The 17,375-nt window shown below is 38.4% G+C and overlaps 1 pseudogene across 1 annotated transcript in view; it reads left to right on the top strand.

Annotated features, from left to right (window-relative positions):
• Nucleotides 1-17,375, top strand: part of LOC145506019 (solute carrier family 71 member 2-like) — a 127,777-nt pseudogene that overhangs the window by 93,199 nt on the left and 17,203 nt on the right. The window contains exons 4-8 of the transcript XR_014053453.1: nt 2,535-2,662; nt 5,193-5,307; nt 9,178-9,396; nt 10,303-10,417; nt 14,607-14,678. The product of XR_014053453.1 is annotated as a solute carrier family 71 member 2-like (transcript). The remainder of the gene's footprint in view (nt 1-2,534; nt 2,663-5,192; nt 5,308-9,177; nt 9,397-10,302; nt 10,418-14,606; nt 14,679-17,375) is intronic.

Raw genomic sequence — 17,375 nt, 5'->3', positions numbered from 1 at the left:
TCAGCCCTGCTTCTACAGTTGTTTAGCTCTTAGTTAAAGAGATCATTTAACTCTTTTGATGCAAAAACAGACCAAATGCTGGAAATCCAATGTGTCTTATAAATTGCAGGGTTTGATGCCTTGTTGTTCAGTCGCTCAGTCTTGTCCAACTCTTTGCAGTCCCATGGACTGCAGCACTCCAGGCTTCCCTGTCCATCACCATCTCCCCGAGCTTGCTCAAACTCATGTGAATCAGTGATGTCATCCAATCGTCTAGTCCTCTGTCGTCCCCTTCTCCTCCCGCCTTCAATCTTTCCCAGCATCAGGGTCTTTCCTAATGAGTCAGCTTTTCCCATGAGGTGGCCAAAGTATTGGAGCTTCAGCTTCAGCATCGGTTCCTCCATTGAATGTTCAGGATTGATTTCCTTTAGGATTGATTGGTTTGATCTCCTTGCAGTCCAAGGGACTCTCAAGAGCCTTCTCCAACACCACAGTTGAAAAGCATCAGTTCTTCAGTGCTCAGCCTTTATAGCCCACCTCTCACATCCATACATGACTACTGGAAAAACCATAGCTTTGACTGCTTCAGTTTACCCATCTCTTGACCCATTGTCTCTGGGTTTACTAGTGGCTGATAGGGGGTTAGAATCCTGTTCTTTCTCTTCTCAGCCTTAGAAATATGAGTTGATTTCCTCATAAAAGTTCTATTCAGCTTACCAGTCCTCTTTGCAAGCCTTTATTACCAGACTGTGTGGTAGGTACCGAGGGTACAGAGATGAAAGGAAACCATTCCTCTGACCTTAATCTCAATGTCTAATCTAATAAAGAAGATAGACAAATAACAAGTAATTGTAATAGAGGATTATAGTTACAATAGAAGAGATATGTGCCAGGGTGGGGACAGGAGTTATTTGTTTTGCACCCCTCAAAAACCAGTGTGATTAATTCTATTTGAGTAGCTAAGAAAATAGAGGAAGAGGTACTCCTGGCCCAGAGTTGAGAATGACTAGTAGTTTACCAGGTCCAAGTGTGGAAAATGCCTACAAGCACAGCAAGGGCCTTGCAAATGCCCATTTGCACAAAGGAATGTAGTATGTTCAGAAGACCAAGAAGTATTGCATATAGCCAAAGCATAGGATGTGTGCTAGGTAGTGGATGTTGGAGGGTTCTATCTGTATGCTGTGCTGAAGAATTTTTTTAATGTATTATGAAAATTCAGATACACAAAAGGAGAGAATAAGATAAGAAACACCCATGTACTCATCACTTAGTTTCATTATTTATCAACATCTCCCTGCTCTTATCTCATCTATCTTGGTTTTCCACCACTCGTTTTTAATTTTAGTATTTAAAAGCAGAGTTCAGACACTTGAAGAATTTCAATTCTGCACAGTTGAGGTTTTAAACAAGGGATCAAAGAACTGAAGTCTGCAGCTCATCAAGGTTTCTCTTGGGGTTATGTGGAGGACAGATTGAAAGGAAGTAGAACCAGAGGCAGGGAAACAGTTAGATTATTTTATTTAAATCCATGCAAGAAATGCTAAAATGCATCACAGCAGGGGATAGACCGAGAGAAGTCATTATAAGAGAATGGTCTGAAAAATCACCTTAAGGAGTGAAGGAATGATGGGGAAGCTTTGGACAGCTTCTTAGCCAAGATGGGAAGTGTGGGTGTTTGGTCAAGTTTATAGGGAACAGTGTTCATGTTAAATGTCCAAGTAGGAAAGTCCATTTGACTGTAGACACAGAACTCAAAGATTGGACAGCTATTCATATTGTAGGTTGTGGTGGCCATGCATATAGGCAGAGTGTCTAAAGGGAAGGCAGTGGCACCAACAGAGTCTGAGAGGCAGGCCTGTGGGCACCTCAAAGGGCCCTGACATCAAAAAAGAAATTCACATGGAAGTGATCAGCCAGCAGGGTGATTGGCAAATTGTGAGGAGTTGACAAATGTGAGTTTTTTTACTTCCTTTGCTTATGTGTGGTGGTGTTTTGCTTCCCTTTAGCCTCAACTCTTGTGCAACTTTTCATTATCTCTATCCTAAATTCATCAGACAAATAGAATCTACTTCTTTCAGGGACATTTAGTATCTGCACATTCATCCTGTTTATCCCTGTTAGCTTACAAGCCCTTTGAGAGCAGAAGGTATGTATTCATCTGAGTGTTTTCGTTTCACCACTTAATTCAGAGCTTTGCAGGTAATAGATATGCTGTATGTATTTATAAAATGAGTTAAGTTTCTGGCTTCTTCCCATACCTTTGGTGTGTGTTCACATTAAGGGCCAACTGTGAGTATATATATTTCATATCACCTCACTTTTCCAGTTTCACCCAGAAAACAAGCTTTTATCCTTTTCTTCCTTCTCAAATAGCATGCTTACAAATTTTGTTAAATTTTTTTTTAAAAAACAGATTATATTTAATGTTACAAATTATTCTGTTTCAGAGCCACTAAAATGAATTAGAGCATTTAGAAATTCATTTAGAAAATGAAAATTATAAGTAATTGGGGGATCACATTATAAATTTGACCCTTGCTTCTGTTCTTCTCCAGGGTCTTCTCTTTTTTTTGAGTGCCCCACTCATAGGCGCACTGTCTGATGTGTGGGGAAGGAAGCCCTTTCTTCTTGGCACTGTCTTCTTCACCTGCTTCCCAATTCCACTGATGAGAATCAGTCCATGGTGAGTGACTAGGCCCTCTATCATGACTTGTCTGTTTTGGGTCACATATGGAGAATACATCTGCAGTGCACTTTTCAGCCTTTGCAGAGCACTTGTACCTGTATTTTCATTTGAACTCTTTGCTAATACTGAAAACTAGTAGGCAGTTGCCATTGTGCCCATTTTATAAATGAGGCCATGAAATGAAGTCTAAGATAGTTACTTAGGTGAAGAAATAGAAATAAAAGATGTCTCTAAGGGCAGTTGTTTTTGTCATGAGGTAAGTTACATGATTGGGTCCTGACAGGGGGCAGACAGTCTCTGTGCTCACTCAGTTGTGGCTCATTTGACTTTGCAGATGTGTTGTTTTTATCAGCTCATGCAGCGATCCCCAAGCTTTTTGGCACCAGGGACCAGTTTCACGGAAGACAGTTTTCTCCCAGACAGTGAGGGTTGGGTGTGTGTTTCCGGTTTAATGCAAGCAGTGAGGAGCCATGGGGAACAGCCGGTGAAGCTTCTCTTGCTCACCTCTCACTGGGTGGCCCAGTTCCTAGCAGGCCACAGTCTGCTGCCTGGGGGTTGAGGACCCCTGTTCTAGGGCACTGACATGAACATAGTTCACATCAAAAGTCAAGAATCCAACTTTCCTGATGGTCCAGTTGGAATTCTGTCTGCCAATGCACGGGACACGAGTTCGATCCCTGGGCCAGGAAGATTCCACATGCCACTGGGCAAGTAGGCCTGTGTGCCACAACTATTGAAGCCTGCATGCCCTAGAGCTGGTGCCCCGCAACAAGCCACTGCAATGAGAAGCCCACCCACCAAAACTAGAGAGTAACCCCCACTCACCACAACTAGTGAAAGCCTGCATCCAGCAACAAAGACCCAGTGCAGACAAAAATAAATCAATTTTTTAAAAGGAGGCAGGAGTCACTTTAGTGTGTACCATATTATGACCAGTAGCCTATTCTAAATCCTAATGTGAATTTTAATTTGATCTTATTTTTTCATGATAAATAGGGAGAGAATAATTAGCATGTAATAACCAAGGTCATTTAGTTAATAAAAATGTGTTGAAATTTGTACCTGAGCTGTGACTTAGTTTTTGGCCAGAATTCCTGTTGCTGAGATGCTATTCCTATGTCAATAACACAGTTTAGAATGGAAGGGTCTTTTGCATTTCAGTCATTTAGGGTTTAAATGCAATTGATAGATTTGGGGGATACTCAATGTGAATACTCTTATTTGGTTATCTGATAGGAATTTTATGTCAGCATTTGTCATGTTCGAAATGTGTTGGGTACCTATAATGAATCATTTTGGTCCCTACCATATAAATTTTTATAAAATACTTTTTGGTATTGAATCTTTCTGTTCAAAAACAAGTCATGCTTTTCTGATGCATTAGGTTTTTTGTTTTTTCAATGTCCTCTCAATAGCTTACAATTTTTTTCTTTAGAATCTTAAAATGATTTTACCTCTTTTCCAGTTTTCATGCTGCTGCTTCTGTTGCTTGTATTGACTAATACATAAAATAAAACTCTTTTATTATTGTTAAATGAAAGTGATGATTATGGACCTATCTTCCTCATGTATATGAAGGAAATTTTATGTTTCATCCTTGAGTATCAAACTAGCTTTTGGGTTGAAAAATACTTGTTCCTATATTGTTTAGAGATTTTCTTTTTTAAAATCAAGGGAACATCGAGTTTTGATGCCATTAGTATCAGTGGCAATGGCACCCCACTCCAGTACTCTTGCCTGGAAAATCCCATGGACAGAAGAGCCTGGTAGGCTGCAGTCCGTGGGGTCGCGAAGAGTCAGACACGACTGAGTGACTTCACTTTCACTTTTCACTTTCATGCATTGGAGAAGGAAATGGCAACCCACTCCAGTGTTCTTGCCTGGAGAATCCCAGGGATAGCGGAGCCTGGTGGGCTTCCGTCTATGGGGTCGCACAGAGTCGGACACGACTGAAGCGACGCAGCAGCAGTATCAGTGGAGATGATTTGAATTTTCTCCTTAAATCTATTACCATGATTAATTATATTAATAGATTTCTAATATTGAAACATCATTATATCCTAGAATTAAAACACGACTTTTTGTTCTATGAGATTCTGTTGGCTAATATTTTAACTAGATTTTTGTTAGGCATCTATTTATATGGTATAAATTTTTTGTCTTGTATTAATTTTTAAAATGCTTCCTGCTTTTGTGTATATGTATTTTTCTCAGCTAAAACTCAGAAATTTAGAAAGTATTCATTTCTGTTCTGGCTACCATTAAAACTAACTTTACTGCATACTCCTACTTTTCCATTTTAAACTGCATGTACTGACACCCCTTGAGGAATGACAATATTGGTACGTTTCTGCTCCCCTCCATCTTGATTATAATTTTATTAGTTGTCCTTTATATCTTTAAATATACATGTATTTTTACAATTTATTTTTTGGTTTATAACCTTTTACATGGTATCTTTGGTTTTGATTATAAAAGTGTATATACACTACTTCTCTCATGAATGCTTAAAATAATCTTTTTATAGGTGGTATTTTGCAATGATTTCCATATCTGGAGTCTTCTCAGTCACGTTCTCTGTGATATTTGCCTATGTAGCTGATGTCACTCAGGAACATGAGCGAAGTACTGCTTATGGATGGGTAAGATACTAGATTATGTTTTTTAACCAGAGAAATAATAAACATTCTACTAAAAATTTATTAGAAAGTGAGCTTTTATTAAAATAGTGTTAATTATGTAAAGAAAATCCAAAACAGTTGAAATAAAAAAGGAGACTTGTGAGAAACTAAAAATATCAAGATAGGGATGCTACTGATTTATCCTTTGGTTTTAGTGTTGGAAGATCGGCAGGATATGTGAGTTGTCACTTGCAAAGTTTTTTAAAATTTGGTTTGATTTGTTTCTTGTTAGCTGATCTCTTGAGGAACCATAAACAGTAAACAGTTGCTACAATCATAGATCTCTGTGCACCTAATTAGAATTGGAGAGGTGATAGAACCTCAGTTATGTTAATTCATTGTCACTGTATTGCAGGTTGTATGACTCAGACGCTTCTTTGGAATGTAGTACTACAGAAAAAGGACTACATTCATTCAGGAAGTAATTGTTGAGTTAATAACAAAAGTTATAGGAGACCTTTTTGGGATAATTGAAATTAGAAAGTCGCTTCTGATTTTCTAATGCCAAGATATTGGCATTGTGATTATGTAGGAGAAGAAAGACCTATAAATGATGGCAGCCATTTAGGTCAGAGTGTCACACCTCTGAGAAATACTTAAGTGGTTCAAGGGGGAAAAATGACAGGTGAGCATTTATGGGCATGTGTTCAATGTGTGAACCTCTTAGGGTATGCAGGTATGAACAGGGAAAGTTTTCCCTTCTTCCCTTTTAGGTTCTTTGAGTTAACGGAGTGAAAGTCGCTCAGTTGTGTCTAACTCTTTGCGACCCCTTGGACTATACAGTCCATTGACTTCTCCAGGCCAGAATACTGGAGTGGGGTAACCTTTCCCTTCTCCAGGGGATCTTCCCAACCCAGGGATCAAACCCAGTTCTCCCGCATTGCAGGCAAATTCTTTACCAGCTGAGCCACAAGGGAAGAGTGAGCAAAATAATTAAATTGACAAAAAGTTAGGGAGAACCTAGAGAAGAAAATGGCAACCCACTCCAGTATTATTACCTGGGGAATCCTGAGGATCCTGGTGGGCTACAGTCCATGGGGTTGCAAGAGTCAGACACGACTTAGCAACTAAAACCAAAGACAGATTAATAAGAGAAAAACAAATTTAATTTCATATGTGTGGGAGTCTCACAAAGATGTGAGAGACTCGAGGACCGTCAGCGGTTGAGGCTTATATACCATCCTGAGCTGAGGAGAAAGACTGTAGGGGTCTGGGACTTCAAAGGGAAGGAAGATAATTCACAGGAAGATGAGGAGAGCAAATCAAATTACATGTAGGTAAGTCTTTCTAATATAAAAAATTATCTTTAGTATTTAGTATCTTTATCAGAGTATTATCTTTATAATATAAAAACTTATCTTTAGTATCTAATGTAAAAAGTTATCTTTAGTATTTACCAGTATTTCTTGGTATAGGCCTCCTATCTAAGTTCTTTTAGGTGTTGTCAGTTAAGTTCAGTTACTCAGTCATGTCTGACTCTTAGACCCTATGGACTGCAGTAGGCTCTTATGGGAAAGGTAAAAAGCTTTGCCTGAGTCTCCTCGGTCATGATTGCCTTCTGCTTGAAACAGTCCACATGCCAAAGTGGCACATTTTGGGGTAGCTTATTTTGCTCCCCTTTAGTGTACATTTTGTTCTTCTTGCAACTCTCCTATGTTTGAAATGTTATAGTAAGAAGATGGAAGAAGAAAGATAACCTGGCTGGATTGTTGAATGATTGGAGAGGGACTGAATGCCAAACACTCAGGTTACTTCTCTCCTGAGTCTTATTCTTTCTGTTAATTCCACTTCCTGGAAGACAGTAGCAGTCATTCGGTGTTGACTGAGTGAATAATTGTATGGATCAGTGATGGACATATATGCCAGGTAACTGTTGTTCCACAAAACACTACAGTCATTTTTGGTTTATTGACTTTAGACGTCAGAAGTTTAGAAACTTCTCCAAGCCACTTGCCCTCTAGCTACTACTTTCTTCTTCTTTCCTTCTTTCCTCCTCCCCTGAATGTTTCTCATGTCATGTCCTGAAACAGGGGCATCTCCTGAGTGCTGTGGAGGAGGACAGAGGGAGAAACAGATAGGAATGCTTCAAAGAAGGCAGGATGTTCAAGGTGGGCTTTTGAGGTTGTTCAGCGGAGTTGAGGGGTGCAGGAGCCTCATTTATCACACTTGGGAAGCTTTTCTCAACATTGCAGGAAACACTCATTCCTCTTCAGTTTTAATCGATTTTTGTTCTTTTGGCTTCATCAGAAAAATCCCTCACAAAGCTGTTGTGCTAAGCAGTAGTATTTAAGGAAGGATTTCAGAGAGAGTTATGGAACCAAAGTGATCATGACTTAGTTTCCCTATTTCTAGCTCAGTTCTTCATCTGTAAAATGCCAGTTATAATAATGACTGTTCATAGGTATGTTGAGAGAAGTTAGTTAGAGGAGCGCCCTGCTGAAGTATGCCCTCCAGGCCATAAGGCTGCCCAGACTGGGTCATAGGACTCAGGGTTTGGCCAATGACTAACCTTTACATTTAACTCTATGTGTTAGATGTTGAGATGACAAACCTGAAAAAAGAAAAGGAAAAAAAGCTTGCAAGCTACCTTACAGATACAGAATAGAATTATGATGACAGAATTAAAAATGTCTTTTTGACAAATAATGAGATATTTGTATGCTCCGTGATCTTTAGTTCTTTACACTTGGAATGCTATGTAATTAAGGGCAGGACCTCTGTTTTCCTATTTTTCTAGCACATATAAATACTCAATAATTATTGATCCAGGGAATTCCTATTCCTCAAATTGGAATTCTATGTACTTCCTTTTTTTCCCCCAGAAATTTTTTAACTTTAGGCTTTTATAATTTTGGTATAATACTAATTTCCAATACATTGTATTTTTACAGTCACTTTGGGATTATGGGTGAAGGAAGAATATCATTGGTTACCCAGGAGTTATAATTTTAGTCATAGTGAATGATTTCTGTAGTTCCTATTAAAATCCATTGGAAGTTTACATGACCGGCTTATAAATGTGCTTTTCACACTCAGTCTGGTTATAATTTGGAGGCTGTCCACTTAAGTTTCTGAACATTCAGACTACATTTCAAAATAAAGAGAGCCTTCTACACGCTTATAGGGAAGCAATGTGAAGAAGCTTCACACAGATTCAAGTTGTAAGTGTGATCAGTTAACTCAGTGGTCTTTGGTATTAGGACGTTGTGGGTGACAGCATGACAGAAACTCCTAGCCCAGGGATTCCTCTAATGAAAAAGCATTTGAGGTCTCCCTCAACAAATGTTTTTGGATTTTTGTTGTTGTTATATACCTTTTTCTAAGACTGCCAGGGATTTCCACCTCCAGTTAGTGCTAATGAAATGGTGAAACCCTGCACAGTTTTGGAAGATGAAATCAAGCCTAGTTTCTGAGTAATTTGTAGATTTTGTTATCAACCCTGCAAAAACTTGTTTTGTTCCTTTCTCTCTATATCCCTGTTCCCTAATTACAGAAGATTAAAGTATGTATGGATTATTTGTGGGGAAGGTTTTACAGTTTTTATTTCTAAATAAATCATATTTTTTTTATTCCTGTAGCTTTCTAGAGTAACTCTTAGAAAGCTACAAGAATTAGAAAGTTATTCAAATTAGTTAATAACTTGTGAGCAAATTCTTAAAAGAAAATTACTTTTCATTCTTAAAAGTTGTGGGCAATACAATCCTTTTGTCTTTTTAAAGTTAGAGAAGGATGGTTTTAGATATGCACCTGTGGGCCCCTGGTTAGAAACAGGAATGTGAGTGTGCACCTGCTCTGGGTGCAACCCTGGGTGAGAGTGTCCTTTCTCCATAGGTCTCAGCCACGTTTGCAGCCAGCCTGGTCAGCAGCCCAGCCATTGGTGCATACCTTTCTGCAAGTTATGGAGACAGCCTTGTTGTGCTAGTAGCCACAGTGGTAGCTCTTCTAGACATCTGCTTCATCTTATTGGCTGTTCCGGAATCTTTGCCAGAGAAAATGAGACCTCTTTCCTGGGGAGCCCAGATTTCTTGGAAACAAGCAGACCCTTTTGCGGTAAATAAAAACATGAAAACACTTACTTTCCTGAATATCTTTCTAAACCATGCAAATAAAAGTGCATTTCTGCAGATTCAAGCATCCTAGCAGTTGCTGGTTTATTTTTTTCTCTAGTAAAAATAGAAAAAATTTCATTGCAAATAAGGGACAGAGCTGAACTGTACACCAAAGAATATATAAAATTGATAATTCTTGAGAGTCGGGCATGACTGAGTGACTGAACTGAAGTATGTAGTTACCATAAGAGGTAAGAAATGTCTTAAGTATGTAGTTACCATAAGAGACAAGAGATGCACGTTTAGTAGGGCTCTAACATCCTGTGCAGAAAAGGGTGTAAGGATTTTGGACAAAAGTATAATATTGAAAAAGTTGTTACTAGTCAGAGAATCTTGTCACTGACCCCATGCCTGGAGCACATTTATTTTTCTGCCAATTGTGTGGGCAAATTTATTATTAACATTTTAAATAATAAATTTATGTGCAGTGAAAACCCTGTAATGTTTGTGGCTTTAGAGGAGTTGTATTATGAGTGAAAAGAGATGAGATTTTCTTAAAAGGTTCTGGAGCAGTGTGTTTTTGTTTTTTTATTTTTCAGTCTGTTCATAGTATGTTCAGGGTCTGTTTCAGCATGTGAACCAGTGTTGTTAACAAAGATGAGCAAAAGTGTTTTTTTAAAAAAGAGAAAAGACTGTAATATTTGAAATATGCACCTCTGAAATTAGGACTTGTAACGTCCTTAGAGAGGTGGTAATAGATTTCATGTTAAGGCTCACTTCCTTTTTTAATCCATTCATCTTTTGTTACCACCTTAAGAAATCAAAAAACAGTGAAGCTGATATCCCAGAATATCAGTGACATCAGTATCTATTTGCTTTTCATGTTGCTGTTTCTGCTTATTTCTAGTCATTGAAGAAAGTTGGAAAAGATTCTACCATTTTACTAATTTGCATCACTGTTTTTCTTTCATACCTTCCTGAAGCTGGACAGTATTCAAGTTTTTTTTCTCTATCTCAGGCAGGTGAGTAAGGAATGCCAGAAAATCAGAGATTGGAATCTGTTTTGAAGTGTTTTATGGAAAAATCCCAGGTACCTCAGCTGGTAAGAATCTGCCTGCTATGCAGAAGACCTCCGTTCAGGTCCTGGGTTGGGAAGATCCCCTGAGGAGAGCATGGAAACCCACTCCAGTATTTCGTGCCTAGAGAATCCCCATGGACAGAGGAGCCTGGTGGGCTACAGTCCATGGAGTGCAAAGAGTCGGACATGACTGAGCGGCTAAGCACACAGCGCTGTAAGAGGGAAAAATGCGTTAACTTACTTCTAGTTGTAAATGTAGGTGCTGACATATAATTAGTAGTCAGAAGACCTCTAGTGCAATAATTTTTTAAAATAAAATATTTACTGTGGGAAAAATTTCCTTGAGAATTACACAAAGAATTAGGAGAAACAGAATTTATTAAATCTTTAATAATACTCATTAAATTGCAGAGAGGTAAAATTTATTTCAGAAGTACTGTTAACCCCTGGGTCTGATCACATCCAGTTTGCTTAGCCATCTACATTAGGCCACTATAGGGACTTTGCTGGCAGTCCAGTGGTTAACATTCCATGCTTCCAATGCAGATGATGTAGGTTCGGTCCCTGGTTGGGGAAGTAAAATCCCACATGTTGCAAACCACCCCCTCCTGCCCCTGACACGCACATTCCCCACTAAAAACAAAAAGAAAAAAGCACCACTGTAGACTTCAAGGTAGGTCACAAATAATGACCAAAGTAATCTTTTCTGTCTTCTGATTTTTCTCCCTTTAAAAGTTTATGCTTCACATTTCCCCGCAAAAGGCAATTGACTTAAGGCAGTAAAAAAAAGTTTGCTTTTGCTACTGCTGTTTCAGGTCTCTGGGATTGCTGAGATCTGAACTGCCTTTCATTGCAATCCTGCCTTGGTCTTTCACTGATTTCACTGGAAGTCTTTCTCCTAATGGTTTACTCCACTTTGTCAGATCAAGCCTCCCCCAATGTAAATTCCTCTCTTTTTAGAGATATTTCAAATAAAATTTGTTAAGTTTGCCACATATAGTTTTCCTGAGAGTGTGAGACTATAATATTTTCTATGGTAGCACATTTAAGTAAAGCCATTTTTTCAAGCAGTTCTTTTTTTGTTTTACTCATTTATGGTTGGAGGATGCTGGAGATTTAGAGGGAAAAGTAGTGAGATATTGTGTTTAACATGTGTGTGTGTGCACACATGCTCAGTCAGTCAGTTGTGTCCAACTCTTTGTGGCCCCATGGACTGTAACCTGCCAGGCTCTCTGCCCGTGGAATTTTCCAGGCAAGAATACTGGAGTGGGGTTTTTCCTAACTCCAGGGAATCTTCCTGACCCAAGGGTCAAACCCATGTCTCTTGCATCTCCCACACTAGCCGGTGGATTCTTTACTACTAGCGCCCCTTGGGAAGCCCAGGTGTTAAATGTAGAAAATTACATATGCATCATTAAATGTACATTTAATGTGGAAAATAATGTAGGAAAAATGGGAAAGCCCGAGGAAGAAAGTAAAAAAAGTCTCCTTTCTTTACTTGTATAGTTAACAACAGGGAATATTTTCTTTTCTATCCATTTTTCCTATAGATATCACCATCAACAACAACAGTTACAACAAATCAGAATAATTCTGTTATTCTGTATTTATGCTCACTTTTTAGAGCTCACATATAATTAACACACACATATATTTTTAGTTTAAATTGTGTTTACTTATGAATCATCTATTTGATAAGGAACTTATATCCAGTATATATTTAAAACTTTATTCAACAATAAAAAGACATATAACTCAACTAAAAAAGTAGGCAAAAGATTTTGAATACATATTTTTTCAAGGAAAATATACAAATGGCCAATAAGCACATGAGAAGATGGCTAACATCATTACCCATCAAGGAAATCAAACACACCCTCTGGGAAAGCTGTAATAAAACAACAACAATAACATCCTAGGATATGGAGAAATGGCAACCCTCATACATGCTGGTGGGAATATAAAATGGGGTAGCTACTGTGGAAAAGAGCCTGGTGGTTCCTCAAAGTGTCCAACATAGGGTTCCCAGCAAAACTATTTCTAGGTATATAGCCAAGAGAATTGAAAACACGTATCTGTACAAAAACTCTTAACACAAATTATTATTCATATAGCCAAAAAGTAGAATCAAAGTAGAAACAGCCTATCTGCCTATAAACTGATGAAATGGATCAACAAACATAATACATCTGAACAATGCAATGTACAGATATTTTTTTAAGCAAAAAGCAATGAAGCACTGATACATGCTACAACATGGGTGAACTTTGAAAACATGCTGAGTGAAAGAAGCCAGAACCATGTATAGTATGATTCCATTTGTATGAAATGCTCTGAATAAATAAATACAGAGAGACAGGAGGTAGATGACTGACTAGGTGGTGGGGTAGGTTGTGGGAATGGGACTCCTAATGGGGTACCATGTTTCTTTGAAGAGTGATGAGATCTTCTAAAATTGATCATGGTAATAATTGCCCAACTCTGTATCAATACTGTACTGTGCTTAGTTGCTTAGTTATGTCCGACTCTTTGGTACCCCGTGGACTGTAGCCCACCAAGCTCCTCTGTCCATGGGGATTCTGCAGGTAAGAATACTGGAGTGGGTTGCCGTGCACTCCTCCAGGGGTTCTTCCCAACCCAGGGATCCAACCCAGGTCTCCCACATTGCAGGCAGATTCTTTGCCATATGAGCCACCAGGGAAACCCGTATCAATACTAAAACCATTGAATTGAATTGTGCACTTGTAATGAGTGGATTGTATGGTATTTTTAATTCTACCTCAATAAAGCTGCTTTAGAAATATATTTATTGGGGGAGTGACGGGGGATGGGCTAGGTTTTTGGGGTTAGATACAAACTATTACATATAGAATGAATGGATAACAAAGTCCTACTGTATAGCACAGTGTATATAGCACACTGTATATTCAGTGTCCTGGGAAAAGAATATAAGAAAGAATGTATAGTATGTATAACTGAGTCACTTTGCTATATAGCACAAGTTAGCACAACATTGTAAATCAACTGTACTTCAATTAAAAAATATATATATGGGCTTCTCTGGTGGCTCAACAGTAAGGACTCTGTCTGCAGTGTAGGAGATGTGGGTTCTATCCTGAGTTGGGAAGATCCCCTAGAGAAGGAAATGGCAACCCACTCCGGTATTCTTGCCTGGGAAGTCCCATGGACAGAGGAGCCTGGTGGGCTCCAGTCCATGGGGTTGCCAAAGTCAACATGACTTAGCAACTAAACCACCACCACCATAGATTCCAATTTTTTAAATTGCATTCGATTGGAGAGGAATAGAATAGTGTTAATGTCAGCAACACTGGTTTGGGAACCAGAAGTTCTAGCTCTCTTTCATTAGCTAATTGTGTGATTTGAAGCAAGGTAATCATTTATGAAGTGTGAAGATTATTTACAATCATTTTTAAAGTTTTTTTCTGGATTTTATAAAGTTTCAATAGATGGCAAACTAACTTTAAAAACTTGATGTTTAAAACTTAAAAGTTTCAGGCATTTCATAGGTGCTGTTAAAATTAAGAGGCTTAGAAATCATTGCTAGCTAACTTTGGCTGCTCATTGGAATAACCATGGGAGCTTTTTAAAACATACCTGTGTCTGGGCCCAGAGAATCTGATTTAATTGATATCAAGTGAGTTCCAGCATCTCTTTTCTCCCCTCTCCCTTTCTCTGTTGCCCACGTGATTTTATTGTGCAGCCAAAGTTGAGAGCCACTTAACTTTCCAAGTGAACATATTCTATGTTGACAGCATCAAAAAGCAAATTTTTCTTTTCTTCATTTTTTTTCCTAGTAGTGGATAATGTTACATAGCTCTTGGTGGATTGTAGGGGGGAAAGCATATGAAAACAGTAGGGAGACCTGTAATAGAAAATATTATGCTAGTAGTTAATCTTAGTTATATTCAGTTGTGCCTGCTTACAGTGATTCCTTATGACAGATTTAGCTATATTAATTGGTTAAATAGGTTTAACTTTCAGCACTGCCTAAATTTCCAATGTCAAGGTTTCATGAACTTTCATCAACGATTTTATTCTATAGCTTTAATGGAACATAACATTTCTTATTATTTATATAATGTCTATATTGCAAAATGTGTTCATTTTCACAGGTCATAGGATTTGGATCTGTTAAAATTGCAGCTTTCATAGCTATGGTAGGAATTCTGTCTGTTGTGGCTCAGGTGAGTATTATTTTACCCATCCACCCCACTTTTTTGGTTTTTTTTTTTAACATTTTTAATCTGAAATAACTACAGATTCACAGGAAGCTGCAAGGAAATATTCATGAAGATCTCTTGCACCCCTATATCAGTCCTGCTCCTTCCCTGCCATGGTAGCATGTTATATAGCTATGAACAATGTCATACCCACATGTGGATACAGATCATAGAATTTTTCTCTTTTTAATAAAATCTGGAGGTTGTGACTTAGGAGGAATTTAATGTAAATATTTAAAAATTAATTTTTAATTAAAGGATAATTGCTTTACAGAATTTTATTGTATTCTGTCAAACATCAACATGAATCAGCCATAGGTATACATATGTTCCTTCCCTCTTAAACCTCACTCCCATCTCCCTCCCCATCCCACCCCTCTAGTTGATGCAGAGACCCTGTTTGATTTCCCTGAGGCATACAGCAAATTCCCATTGGCTATCTATGTTACATATGGTAATGTAAGTTTCCATGTTACTGTCTCCCTACATCTCACCCTCTACAGCCCTCTCCCTATGTCCATAAGTCTATTCTCTATGTCTGTTTCTTCTTCTCTGCCCTCTAAATAAATTCTTTGGTACCATCTTTATATATTCTATATATGTGCGTTAGTGTACAATATTTATCTTTCTCATTCTGACTTACCTCACTCTGTATAATAGGCTCTAGGTTCATCCATCTCATTAGAACTGACTCAAATACATTCCTTTTTTATGGCTGGATAATATTTCATTATGTATATGCATCATAACTTCTTTATCCATTCCTTTGTTGATGAACGTCTAGGTTGTTTCCATGTTCTAGCTGTTGTAAATAGTGCTGCAGTGAACATTGGAGTACATGGGTTTTTTTTTTCAGTTTTGGTTTCCTCAAGGTATATGCCCAAGAGTGGGATTGCTGAGTCATATGGTGGTTTTATTCCTAGTTTTTTACTCCTACCGTCTTCCATTGTGGATATGTCTCTTTACATTAACATCAGCAGTGCAAGAGGGTTCCCTTTTCTCCACACCCTCTCCAGCATTTATTGTTAGACTTGTTGATGATGGCCATTCTGACCTGTGTGAGGTGATATCTCATTGTAGTTTTGATTTGCATTTCTCTAACAATGAGTGATAGATACTGAGAATCTTTTAATGTGTTTGTTGATGATTGGTGTTTGTCTTTGGAGAAATGTCTGTTTAGGTATTTTCCCCACGTTTTGATTGGGTTGTTTGTTTTTCTGGTATTTAGTTGTATGAGCTGCTTGTATATTTTGGAAATTAATCCTTTGTCAGTTGTTTCACTTGCTATTATTTTCTCACATTCTGAAGTTTGTCTTTTCACCTTTCATATAGTTTCCTTTCCTGTACAAAAGCTTTTAAGATAGTCAGGTCCCACTTGTTGACTTTTGTTTTTATTTCCATTACTCTAGGAGGTGGGCCATAGAGGATCTTGCTTTGATTATGTTCTCAAGTGTTCTGCCTATGTTTTCCTCTAAGAGTTTTATAGTTTCTGGTGTTACATTTAGGTCTTTAATCCATTTAGATTTTATCTTTGTGTATGGTGTTAGTTCAGTTCAGTCGCTCAGTCGTGTCCGACTCTTTGCGACCCCATGAACCGCAGCACGCCAGGCCTCCCTGTCCATCACCAACTCCTGGAGTCTACCCAAGCCCATGTCCATTGAGTTGGTGATGCCATCCAACCGTCTCATCCTCTGTCGTCCCCTTCTCCTCCTGGCCTCAATCTTTCCCAGCATCAGGGTCTTTTCAAATGAGTCCTCTCTTCGTATCAGGTAGCCAAAGTATTGGAATTTCAGTTTCAACATCAGTCCTTCCAATGAACACCCAGGCCTGATCTCCTTTAGGATGGACTGGTTGGATCTCCTTGCAGTCCAAGGGACTCTCAAGACTCTTCTCCAACACCACAGTTCAAAAGCATCAATTCTTCTGCGCTCAGCTTTCTTTATAGTCCAACTCTCACATCCATACGTGGCTACTGGAGAAACCATAGCCTTGACTAGATAGACCTTTGTTGACAAAGTAATGTCTCTGCTTTTTAAGATGATGTCTAGGTTGGTCATAACTTTCCTTCCAAGAGTCTTTCATGGCTGCAATCACCATCTGCAGTGATTTTGGAGCCCAAAAAAATAAAGTCAGCCACTGTTTCCACTGTTTCCCCATCTATTTGCCATGCAGTGATGGGACCAGCTGCCATTAGGATTCTAATTTCATTCTTTTACATGTAGCTGTCCAGTTTTTCCAGCACCACTTATTGAAGAGGCTGTCTTTGCCTCATTGTATATTCTTGCCTCCTTTGTCAAAAATAAAGTACCCACAGGTGCATGGAATTATTTCTGGGCTTTCTATCTTGTTCCATTGGTCTATCTTTCTGTTTTGGTGCCAGTACCATACTGTCTTGATGACTGTGGCTTTGTAGTATAATCTGAAGTCAGGAATGTGGATTCCTCCAGCTCCATTTTTCTTTCTCAAGACTGCTTTAGCTATTCAGGGTCTTTTGTGTTTCCATATGAATTGTGAAATTTTTTGTTCTAGTTCTGTGAAAAATACCATTGGTAATTGGATAGAGATTACATTGAATCTGTAGATTGCATTTGGTAGTATAGTCATTTTTACAATATTGATTTGGCTTATCCAGGAACATAGAATATCTCTCCATCTGTTTAT

Source organism: Giraffa tippelskirchi, chromosome 1, assembly GCF_054371585.1.
Source record: "Giraffa tippelskirchi isolate mGirTip1 chromosome 1, T2T-mGirTip1v1.2.pri, whole genome shotgun sequence".
NCBI lineage: Eukaryota > Metazoa > Chordata > Mammalia > Artiodactyla > Giraffidae > Giraffa > Giraffa tippelskirchi.
The sequence above is the reverse complement of the archived record's forward strand: the minus strand, read 5'-3'. Positions and strand labels throughout refer to the sequence as shown.